Raw genomic sequence first — 12,971 nt, 5'->3', positions numbered from 1 at the left:
ACTAGCGGTCCAAGCGCTTCAAATAACTTAAAGACAAAGAGCTCAAGACGAGGGGGTGTCTGTTAGTGCACGGTTTTGCGTCTTGAGTCTTTGTAATTATCGTTAACCTTTTGTTTATTATTTAATGTAATAATTAGTTAACTTATTATCTAGTTCGTTAAGTTAAGTCTAGTTCGCTAGGGGATGTTAGCGAACTAAGACATTAAATGTATTCCCTCTTGATTCGTTAGGGGATGTTAACGAATCAGGGGGTGTTTCGTTAACTTAATGTATGTAACGAAGGAGAGTCTGGTTCGCTAGGGGATGTTAGCGAACCAGATCCTCTTCTATATATAGTGAACCCCTGTTCACTGTTTATTTAAGTATTGAGAGTTAATTATCGAACCTCTGTCCAATTGTTTTCTCGATCTTCAAGCTAATATTATACGAATTACACTAACACATATATTGATAATACATATACATATACAACACTTAATCTATAGTAATTATGAGCTAGATCTATAAACGTATTAACCGGTTATTCACAGATCTGAGATCTGAGATCTGTTATAGTTATAGTTATTGGATTGATACGAATCGGGTTCCAACATGTGGTATCAGAGCTGTTGGTGCTCATTACACTTGATTTGGTGTTTGAATTAGTTCGATATTGTTAGTATTATGTTTAAGTGAATTTTGGACTAAGTTTATGTTGATTTGATTGAATTATGGTTGAATTGGACTGGATTTGAGTTGATTAAGGTATTGGTACGGATTAGTGAATTGGAATTGAGGTTTGAATTGGTTTTGTGTGGATTGGTTTTGGTTTCGGTTTAAGTCCGAAACAGGGTATATGTTATGATATAATTGGTTCGGTAATTGGAATCGTTTGATATCGAGGTTTAGTGTACTAGATTCGCGATGATGTTACGAGTTGTTTGATAGGTCATTTGTGCGATTTGGTTATGATTTGAGATAGTATTACGAATTTGATATTTCTGGGTTTTTGTAGTTTGATGTTCATCATTTCTGGAATTTCATGTTGAAGATTTGAAGATTCAAGATGAATATGATTCGTTACATTGATTCGCTATACTGTTTAACTTAATTCGTTCATCAAATTTGCTAATTCGTTATCCTGTTCAAGTAATTCGTTAGCCAGTTCGTGTGAGTTGCTAATTCGTGTTATTTGATTCGTCAATTGGATTAACCGATTCGTGTGACACGCATCCACTTTGGGATTTGTGTCATAACAACCTTTGCCATGTGGCATAAGGTGTCAGAGTTTGTTACAAACGGTTGTAACAACCTGATTCGCTAAAGTTTGATTCGTTATCAACTGTAGTCAATTCGTTATCTTATTCGCTAAGCATTCCTTAGTGATTCGTTACTGTTTATCACTTGATTCGCTAAGATTGATTCTTGGTGATTCGCTTGGTTAATTCGTTAATCTTCGGATTTGTTGGTTGATTCGTTAAGTTCAGTTGTGATTCGTAGACTGATTCGTTAACTATCAATCTTAACTTCGTTAAGACTTGATTCGTTATTCTACTGTTACATTTCACTATAACTGTTCACAGATTCGTTAACCTTATTCGCTATTTGATTCTTTAAACCCTAGAATTTTCAAAGATGGCCGGTATGTATGCATTAGCGTCTCAGAACATGTTGATGCAACAAATATTGCAACTTGATACCGAGATTGGTTCACATTCTAAATGTCCTAGATTGATGAAGTTTAGCGACTTTTCCAAGTGGGAACCTCAGTTTCGTGCTCATTTGGGGTCTGTTCACCCTGATTGCTCATATTGTCTCGATGAAGTTTATATAGCACCAATGATTGGTGACGATACTATTGGGTATACTCCTAAAGTTGTTTCTCAATACTCACAAGAAGATAAGAAAGCTTTAGAAATCGAGATAAAAGCCTATTCCACTCTTACTATGGCATCGCTAGAAAATATTTTTCATCAAGTGGGTAGTATCAAGAGATGTGCTTCTTTATTTCAACATCTACGTATGAGAAGTATGGGGAACACGGCTGAGAGTAAGAAAGTGATGTTTAAGTTTCAGTTTCGAAATTTTAATTTATTGAAGGGAGAAACAGTTGAAGAGATGATTACAAGGTTTATTCACTTAATTGCTGAAATGAACAAGATGAAATTGGAAGTTTCTGAAACAGATAAAATTGACACTATTAAGAGTGTGCTTCCAAGTTCTTATTCAACATTTCTCATGGTGTTAAAAGAAAATGATTATTTCTTGAACGAAGACTTGACTGCACTTGAATTTTTACAAAAGATCGAAGCTAGAGAATATGATCTTAAGTGTCAAAAATCTTCCAAGGAAAATCAAGATCCAGCTTTCTATGGTGGAAGTATGCCTCTTAGTTCAACGATCTCTCCAATCAATGCTTTTCTTACCCAAGCTGCAAGTGAAAAAGAATTAACTATGTTTAATGATCCAAAAGTTTGTTTCTATTCTGCTGGTAATTCTGGATTGTCTGGTGGCTCTGGAAGTTCAACTACTACTAATCCATTTGCTTCAACACCTAGTGTTAATATGAAGGAAGCTGAGCAAAACTTTGTTTTTCTGACAGCTTTCATGTCTTTTTACGAAAACTTGGTAAGTAGTAAGATTGTCACAAGTGATTTAACTGATGAGGACTATGATCAGATAGATCCTGATGATTTGGAAATCATGGATTTAAAATGGAACATGGCTATGATCGTCCGTTAAGTTAAAAGATTCATGCAGAGAACTGGAAAAGATCTTCCAGCTTTAAACAAGAAGTTGGGTTTTGACAAGTTGAAAGTAAAATGCTATAATTGTCAAGAATTTGGACATTTCGCAAAGGAATGTGACAAACCAAAGAAAGAATACACTGGTTCTCGTGGTCAAAATTCTTCTACACCTCGAGGTAGTGATGCTGAAAATAAACTTTCTTCTTCTACAACACAAGTCCGAAAATCATCAGTCAAGGGGGAGTCTGTTAGTGCACGGTTTATGACTGGTGATTTGCAGTTAAAGTATTCAAGGATAAAGTATTCGACAGCTACGGAAAAGGGGGAGTCTGTTAGTGCACGGTTTCGGTGTCCGTAGCGATCGAATAAGTTATAGGCAGTTTAGTCTTTGTATTTAATGTATATTGTAAATAGCCTATAAATAGGTAGATTATGTCATAATTTACGTAGAGAACATGTACATATTTAGAGAGAGATCTAGATCTAAGTAACTATGCTCTCCATAAGTTATTTCCATCCACCATAATGTATTCATCCATATTTATCAATAAAGTAATAATTTAACGTTTAGATCTTGTACATAATCGATGTATCGTATTAGCGGCTAGATCCGTAACGGGTTCCTACAATAGCTGACTTTATCACAATAAGTCTTCAATATATAATTTATACGGAGTTTAATAAACTTATGAGTCCACTAATAAATATTCAACAACATTTATTGACAACAACGTTGTAATTAATCAACATACTATGTCGTTATTACTTTGGTTGTTGTTATCAGTTCATTATGACTCCTTCATGAGATAGATTTATCTACTGCCATAATAATATATCCCGAAAATTACATTTTCTTATCTCTGAATATGACAAAGTTTAGAGAAATCTACCGGTTTGAATTCTCACTTATTATTTTAAATTATAGTCTTTCGTTTCTTTTAAATATATTTTAATACTCTTTTAGATGCTTCACATTAATCTAGACATATCTAGTGTGTTGAAATTGAGTAATGTCTGAACGAGTATATACTTGAACCTACATGAGGCTTCTACTTAATAAAGCATAAGGAAATAATCTCAGTGATCCTTTATCCTCTGAAGGAGAGAAATATTGTTTGTTACATGTGAAATAACTCATTTGAGGTAAAACTTATGGAACTAACTAACGTCCATTCGGGTCTATCTCAAAATGTTATGATATCAATCACGTAAGGGATATCTTTGAGATATTTCATACCAAAGTATGTGTTAACAATGTGTTGACTTATGTAACATATATTGTAAAAAGAATGTCATCTATATCTATATTATCTCTAAAATATATAAGGAGGACAAAATGGTAATTGATACTTTTCCGGTGAGACACCGGTATATTAAATGCATTTTGTGTCTCCGGCTAATCCCAATCTTCCTTGGCCTCCAACGATCCTTTATTGCACCGGTGAAATTTGAATGCGGCGACTTGAATGGAATTGAATGCGTTCTTCATTATCAATCAATGGAGGGTTAATTGAAATTGTTCGTGATGGAAACCGCTAATATCATATATGTCTTATTGTAGTCAACCGAAACGTTGTTATAATCAAGGTGCCCTAACCCTTTCTACCGACCGCAAGCTTCAATTTCCCTCCTCTCCTGGCGATTTTGATTAATCCAAGGCTGCCATAACTCTTTCCCAGGTTTGTATGTTACAAATGAATCATTTTTTTTTTTTGTCGATTGATGGTGAGTAGGACCGATTTTCACCTTAGTTTTTTGTTTAGGAGGATTCTTAATCAACGCCAAATTGGGGACTTTTTCAAGGTTGCAATTTAAGGATTCTGCTTCTAAGGTATGTTATCATCATCATACTTGAATTTCAATTGCAAAATTAGGGTTAGTTCAATGTCAAAGTCATTTGGCGTTAGATTAACTGATTTTGTTTATGATATTGTTACAAATATGTCACCAGGATGAGTCTTTCTAATGAAGTTGATCAGGTAATTCATATTGCATCTTTTGTAAAAGTAATTTTATTGATTTTCTGCATATAATTTTGTTGAATTGATCTTAGAAAGTACGTGAGTATACTGAATTTGCTGATAATAGATAACCAGTTTTCATAATGTTATACAATTATAGATTGGGATCCGTTTCATCTTATTAGCAGTTTATAATACAAAAACTGATTAACAGATACTGAAATTTACACTAAGCCCCTCTTCCTCTTTAGCAAAAAGTAATGGCTACTTGCAAACTTGCAACTTGATTTTATTGTGGTAAGATAAACAAACAGTTTGAGTTATTGAGTAATCAAATTCTTTTATTCACTTTTGACCTTTATTTCCCATCTCAAGTGAGTTTATATTATTCTGTTTTATTATGAAACCCCAATTTAGTTGCAATTTATAAATGGATGACACAGTTAGGGGAAGAGAATGCCTAGGTACTTTCTCTTCTTGCCCAATATAGGTAACTTGAACCGTTTGCATGGTAATATAGTGAGTTTCTTTCATGTTAGGTTATCTGATGGAGCCATTTTTTATTTTTTCTCAACCGCTCCATTAAGTAGGGATAAGAATACTGCTACAAAAGGTAGGTTACACTTATCATGAAAATTTGTTTTCTTTAAAAACTCTACAAAACAGCATTCTGTGTTAATCAAACAATTACTATGTTATTGACATCAAAAGACTAAATATTTAATATAAATATGTTGAATTAAGTTTACATTTACTAGCAAGAAGTGTGAAAGAAAGTAAAAATATACAAATAAGGTGTAATTCAGTCATTTTGGACCATTTTTTTTGTTCAAATAACACGGGTCGTTTGACCTATATTTATATTAAGAAATTAATAATTACGATCCGCCGAGTCCCGGAACACAACCTGACCCCGAAGCAAAAAAAAAAACATCTTCCGAGTCAAGTTACATGGCCCGTTAAAAAACAGCCCGGGTTCGACTTTAAGTGTCTGCATACACATGGGTTGCCCCGTTAGCCCGTTTACATCTAAATTTTTAAAACCAAATTCTAACCAAGAATAAACAGCCATTGGGTCAGGTTCCATGACCCTTTAACAAAACGGGTCGCGAATACCTAATGAAACATGTGAGCCGACCTCATTAACGCTCGAGGCACATTATTTTTGTTTAATTAGTTTTTTGATAATATTAGTCTTTCAGGCCTTCAAGGTAGTACACAATAAACATTCTTTGTTTGTCATTATTAAATGCTGCTACTTCTCAATTTATTGGACGGTCGATTCCCATAACTTTATTGCTGTCTTTGGCTCCTGTTGTTATTGGTATGATCTTTTTCTTCCAAAACATGTTATGTTTCAAATGAATATTTGCATCATTAGAAGCTGAAATCAAGTCTGAATGTACAGGTGTACCAATGGCTTCCTTGGCTGAGTTGTCATTTAACTGGCTAGGGTATATTAGTGTCATGATTTCCAATCTCTTTCACTTGCAGGAGAATTTACTAGAATAAAGCAATGGTTGCCAACTTCCCATTTTTATTATTATTATTATTTATAGTAAAACAAATGAGCATTTTGAAACATAAAATGGTTTATAGCAATTGTGTTTTGTGTTTGCAGACTTTTATGGATGGTACTAACTTGTACGCCTGCATTTTCATCATTGCTCTCCTGTCCTACATCCCACCAGTTGTAATTGTGAGTAGAATACTATCCTTTTATTGTAAGACTATAAAAATTATTTTTTTACATGAAATATACTTATCTTTATTTTTAAACAGTTGGAAGTACCTCAACTTCTAAAGAATGGATTCAATGATGCAATTGCTAAAGCTTGACTAAATTCGTAACTAACCTGTTTTTGGTGGGAATGTTCTATCACCTTTACAATCATGTGTTGCAATATCTTTTTCTGTTTTTTGTTCAATATTAATATGAAAACTTTATTTATTTTTGGCTTGTTAGCTTGCAACCAACACACTTGAAAAGGTGGCACCTCTAACGCGTGCAGTGGGTCATGTGTTGAAATGAGTGTTTGTGGTCGGTTTCTCAATTGTTGTGTTTGGTAACCTTTCTAAAATAGATAATTACGACTGTTTGTATTGACACATTATTTTGGTTTAGTTAGTTCCTTGATGATATTAGTCTTTCGGGTCTTTATAGTTATCACACCACGGGCTCTCTTTTTTCATTATTCAATTTTCACTGGGGATGACAGTGGTCAGTGCCCTTTGTGAATTTAAGATAATCCTGGAACTGTTTTATCAAAAGTACCTACTGGAATTGGTAAAATGGAAACAAAAGCTATTGTTTTGTTTCTTTTCTCCCCATCAGATCATAACTTCTTTTGAGGCTGCAACATAAGCACAAGAAACTGTTATAGTTGTTTTACTAAGTTTGATTATATTAAGAAGAGTTTAAGCAAAATTGCACTTTAATCATTTGTAAAATTATCTTTTAGTAAGCGAGTTGCAATTGAATGATTTGTATCTACATCTTGATATTAGTTGTATTACAAACCAAGTGTAAAGATTATACTATACTTTTGGCGTAGAATGGTTCGTTTATTAGATATGATTAATGTTTTTATATATAGTCTCTTAAAGGAGTCGATGCTTTATATAGGCTTATACATCAATAGTCGTTCACTCACGTATTCGACATCACTTTAGCCTACGTTAAGGCGGTCTTGTTAAATCAGCGTTTATACATATTATTGTATTGCAAACTGTTTTTCGGACAACCATTCTCTCTTTGTTTAGAATTATAAATATATTGTTTGTCACATGCTGATTTATATCAATGTTCTGATACACATTTTGTTCAGCACCGATTTTACCCGCCGCAATGCCCGGGCACTCATACTAGTAAGGAAAAATATGTTTTTAGTTTCTCCCACTCATCTTGAGGTACATACATTAATCCACTTTGTTCTTGATGAAAATAATTGTAATAATATTTCATCACATTATGATGTCTGCATTATCCCATACATGGATTTTATTGACTTACAGACTAAGTGTTCTTTAACCTTCAGTATAGAACTTTCAGGTTGTTTTATGAGCATGTAAATATGTAAGCCAGTTATTAGGGAAAGTTGTTTTAATGTTCTTCTAACGTAGCTCTTTAACTATTATAAGCTACTTGAACAGTGATGATCCTCAAAGAAAAGTTTTATAATATAGGTTATAAGATTCTTTGATGATTTATTCCCTCTTGAATCTAACCTTTAATAATCAATTATGCATCTTAATGTCTTAACGTTTGTGTTAGGATTTAGTTTAGTTATGAACACCTTTAGGTGATTCAACCAAATCTCAAAACGTTAGCCTGACTTATGGAGTCAATTATGACTGATGATAATGGTTTAATTATAAGGGGTAGGATCATTAAACTTTCCAACATCCATTTCAACTTTAGTTAGGGAGGTTACATAATCATCAAAGTTAGTAGGTTTTATGACCTAGATGACCTCCTGAGTTGATTGGGTTTATTTGAAGTTTCAATTTTATGAATTAGCTCTTGGTTAGGTTGCTATCAGTTTCAAGATTCTAAGTGTGTAAGAGTTGGTACAGTATGGTGTACAAGAGGTGTAATCGGAGTTAGATTCGGAGTAAAATTTAATTACTCTCTCCCCCGCCTATTGTACTCTTGTCAAGTCATTATAAAGACTTTTACGGCTCCCACTGACCTTAGAAACCTTTAGAAAATTAGCATGCATATGGTCAATATTTAAAGACCATCAGATTCTAACAAAGAAACAAGTTAATAATATAAGTTGTTGCAGTTTATCTTGGTGAGGATTATTTTAGTAAGTAATCGGAGTATGCCCACGTTTAAGAAACAATGAAACTTTTGTAAGATAAGTAGTAAATTCTAATGAGATAAGTTTTGATGGAATAGTGTTGTGATGGAGTAGTGTCTTATACAAGAGGTGTAATTGAGATAATATTAAGTTTGCACTCCCTCACCTCTTGCAGATCTTGTAAGTTATGATTGAGACACTTATGGCTCCCACTGATCTTTAATATCTCTAGGAAAAATACAAGAGAAGTTTCAATGATGTACGAGATGTGGGAATCTCTCATATATATGTTAGACTTGATTTGATTTCATTAACGTCCAAATTTCATAATAAACCTAGGGATATATTTAGAAGAAATAGTATTAAGTATATATGAATGGATCTCTTTAAGACCATGGGCCATAGAAGACATATTAGATACAAGTAAATAGCCTTTTAAATGATAAAAGAATTACGTCTGAATATTCCGTTTGAATAAGTTCAACGAATATAAGTGAAATATAACTTCTGATGGACCCATACTTAATTTTTAAGCCAAGTAATGTTTAGGGTATCTAACACATGATTTAAAAACACTAAGAATGAGATTATATGAAAAATCACCCTCATCAACCATGTCACGATTTGTCATGAAATTTGGTTTTAATGGATGAATTTTATAGGTCTCATTTGACTTTTGTTAAATTTTTATTTGCATGATAACAAAAGCTATGAATGTATATAGTATCATATAGTTCTATTTATATTATAAATGTTTCAATCCAGATATTGATAAAAAATAATATGAGAGTTTAAGGTAATAGTGACTTTATATTGGTTACGCAAACCTCATAACTGTCATAATGTAGCTTAAATATTGATACTAAATTCTGATTAATTTTCAAAATATTTAAGGTATCATAAAGCGTAACTAGAAGACAGTTTATCATGGTTCTAATAACCTTAACATTTAAATTTGTCACTAACACTCATGTTAGTTATTTGTTAGTTTCGGGTAAACATATAGAACTAGACTCAACCAATCATGTGTTAATGGGAATATTAGGATTAGCAGACTTAAATATCATTAATATACATCTATTAGTTTTAGTCAGTTGTTCTTTTGGAATATGAATAGTCTTGTTGCTTATGCCTAATCTAATGACATATTTTTGCAATGAGACTTTTTCTTAGAGAATTTAAAGCTAGAAGTAATACTTGTGATTTGTCTATGAACCTTAAAAATATCCTCTTTTAGGTTTTAGTGGTGTGAGTTGAATAACTTCTTATTTCTAGTACCAGACATTTCTTTTCTTATACATATGTTGCTTATCAACACACTCATTTTATTTTGGAACTTGCGGAGTGTTATAGTTAATTCTTGAGGCATCAAATTGTGCTAGTCAAAATTTAGTATGTAATGCACTAGAAAAGTGTCATTATGTCCATGTGTAAGCCTTTAATTTTATGGGTCATGGTTTTGTACATTATGATGTATTTAACGATACCATTTAACCTTGTAGTTAGAATTTGAAAGGTATGCATGCATCTTAAGAGTTATTTTGATTAGTCTTAGGAAACTAAATGTAGAATAAATCTACTGATAGCATTTATTTAAATGAGTTCTTGATTATCATAAGAAACATTATGTTTGACTTATTCCATTTGTTATGCTCTAATTTTCAATATAATGATTGTTACTAGAAAGAGCGGGAGGATTGTCATAAAATGTCTTGAGGTATAATCAAAACGAGAAGAGCTAAATATTATTGAAACTCTTTATGATGTAAAACTTATATTATGTTTTAATATTAGAGTGGATGATTTGGATGAGATAGTTATTTATAGAAGAAAGTTATGTTGAGTAATGTTATGTGATATTAAAACAATGAAAGATCAATAATGTGAGAATCATTATATTTTATTGAAGATGTGATATGTCTATTATTAACATCAAACTAATAGACTATAATTAAAAGTTCTACTTAAACAAAAAATAAATCACCTTTGGGCAGAATTAAAATTTATTTAAGTATGTGTGCAAAATTAAATTTTATTCCGTCACATTTGGGCAAAAGTATTTTAATTATGCACGGGCTAGTTTTGCTAGATAAAAATGTAACATCACTTTTGGACAGAAGTGAGACATTTGTATCATCTTAGGCAAAAACTAACAAAAGCTTTTCAGTTAGACTTGAATGATAGGGTTGATGTAACACATCACATTTGGGCAGAAACGATACATCAAAAATTCATTCAAGTGAAGTCTTTTATGTTTTGTAAAAATTTATAACATTTAAGTGTTTACAAAAAATTTAATTAGTTAATAGCAAAAGAATGTTTAGGGGTAAGGATTTTTAAGTTTCTTGTAAAACCTTAGTTCTCGAGAATTTTAGGTTCCCGTGAATAGTCAGTTTCCATATTTTAGCGGGTTTTCGGTATTTGGGTGTTTACATGATTTTATGGAGTTTTTGGGAAAATGTTGATTCTGGTATTAGTGAGTTTTCGGGTTTATGGGTTATGACCCAAGCCCGTAAACTCTTAGAACCTATAATATGTTTTAAGCCCATAATACATGATTTTTTTTAAATAACCCGTAAATTGTTTAGTCCCTTAACCCATGATCTTTATTAACTAAATTAATAATGATAAGATTTGGTTCAAATCTTTTTAATGATTAACAATTATATTTGTTTCCTATTTTAAGGGGATTCAAATCTTTTAAGAAAATATTAAAACTTCTAAGTTATCCAAGATTTGAAAAAATATTTCCCTAAATAATCATTAACAATTTTTAATCTAGATTTTGAACCAACACATGTATACTTTTCGATAATAATGATGAACATGAAAAACATCATCAAAAATTTTAACAATTACACATACAAAAAACTGAAATCGAAATCTTTAAACATGAAATTAATAGATTTCGAAAATAATAGAGTTTACTAAATATGAATTTTAGAGATTTTAAACAGTTTCATATATTGTTTTCGTAATAGAACATGAAAAGAAACCGAAAAAAATTAGGGTTTATCAAGTTTTAGTCTATGTCTTCTGATTCAATTCCATATTTAGGGAAACATTGAAGAACTGATTAATCAGCATCACTCTGATGCCACATGTAGATAAGTTCTTCATGTAAGCAATAGAAAACATGATAAATATTAAACCTATGAACCTGTTACAGCATGGAGAGTAGTAATCGCAGCAAAGTATGATGTGGTTGACATGTTTGTCATCTTGATCGAGTTCCCCTTTAGGATGTATAGTTAAGGATGGTGTTAGGGTTCTTGAGAGGAACCCGGTTTTAGGAGAGAGGAGACAAACAAAATTATTATGTGTGTGTGATTAGTTTATGATGTTAATATTTATCTCTCTTTATATACACCCAAGGGGAAACCCTTTATTAGCTAGTAAAGGTAATATGGCCCATCAACAATTATCAAACTAATATATAATAAGGTATAATTAATTATTTTGATATATTATTATATAAATGATAATTATGGTCATATTAATAAATATATACTCCCTCCGTCCCATTATAAGTGTCCTAGTTTGACTTTTCAAGTCTTTATTTTGCAACCTTGACCGTAAATATTTTTGTTCGTGTCATATAATACTTGATGCAAATTATATCAATGTAAAATATATTTAAAACCCAATTCATTCATATATTTTACATCTAGTATTATATAACACAAAAAAAAATATTATCGGTCAAAGTTAAACAAGAAAGACTTGAAAAATTAAACTAGGACACTTATAATGGGACGGAGAGAGTAATATATATTTATTCTTACATTAGCAACTTTGACCAACTGTTACGGTTTATTCGAGACAACCGTCAATCTCCCAAGAACACAAAAGAAGAAGAGAAAATAGACCCAAGATAATAATTCTTTCTTATTCTTTTTCTCAAACAAAGATTACAATATATAGGAAAACAAAGACATAAAAATAGAAAAAATAAACAATATGGAAACATAATTTGACTACAATAAGAAACTAAATAAAAGATAAATAATAATAATAATAATAAGATCGTATCAATTCCCGACCCCTTGAAAACGTCCTTGTCCTCAAGGACGGAATGTCGTTGCCATAGTGGTCGCTACTCTAGTCGTACAATGACAAGTGGGGCGGTCTCAACGTAGCACCATGGTGGCCGCCATTCGAGTCTTCCGGTGATATTCGGGTCAATGTCAACGGACCACCACAAGAGGTGCAACACGGGTCGCCTTGTTGTACCTTTTAACGGTGTCGGCGCCAACAAGCTAATTGTATTGTTGTAGATTTGATTGGCATCTTTATTAACCATCATATTACAACTTTGTTGCTTATATTTACCAGTTGCATGCCCACCTAAGGTCACATCCCCCAATCCTTGAGTAACTTCCTCATTAACAATGGTTTCATGATTAGATTTGGCAAGTGTATTGACAAAACTAGCGTGGAATTGAGTAAGCATTACTGTAGTGAAATCAACCCAGGTG

The 12,971-nt window shown here is 32.1% G+C and overlaps 1 long non-coding RNA gene across 2 annotated transcripts; it reads left to right on the top strand.

Moving 5' to 3' along the window:
* The first annotated feature begins 4,070 nt into the window (after window positions 1-4,070).
* On the top strand, window positions 4,071-6,820 carry LOC143543127 (uncharacterized). 2 transcript variants are annotated; one of them, XR_013137024.1, is made up of 6 exons: window positions 4,071-4,405; window positions 4,490-4,557; window positions 4,678-4,705; window positions 6,309-6,386; window positions 6,470-6,582; window positions 6,654-6,820. It is a non-coding gene; the product is annotated as an uncharacterized LOC143543127 (long non-coding RNA). The 2 variants fall into 2 exon arrangements; XR_013137023.1 differs by having other exon boundaries at window positions 6,470-6,820.
* The last annotated feature ends 6,151 nt before the right edge of the window (window positions 6,821-12,971 follow it).

Source organism: Bidens hawaiensis, unplaced genomic scaffold, assembly GCF_021521415.1.
Source record: "Bidens hawaiensis isolate Kalapana, Puna unplaced genomic scaffold, B.hawaiensis_p1.1 tig00013069_1, whole genome shotgun sequence".
NCBI classification, from domain to species: domain Eukaryota; kingdom Viridiplantae; phylum Streptophyta; class Magnoliopsida; order Asterales; family Asteraceae; genus Bidens; species Bidens hawaiensis.
This window is presented reverse-complemented; position numbering and strand designations above follow the sequence as displayed.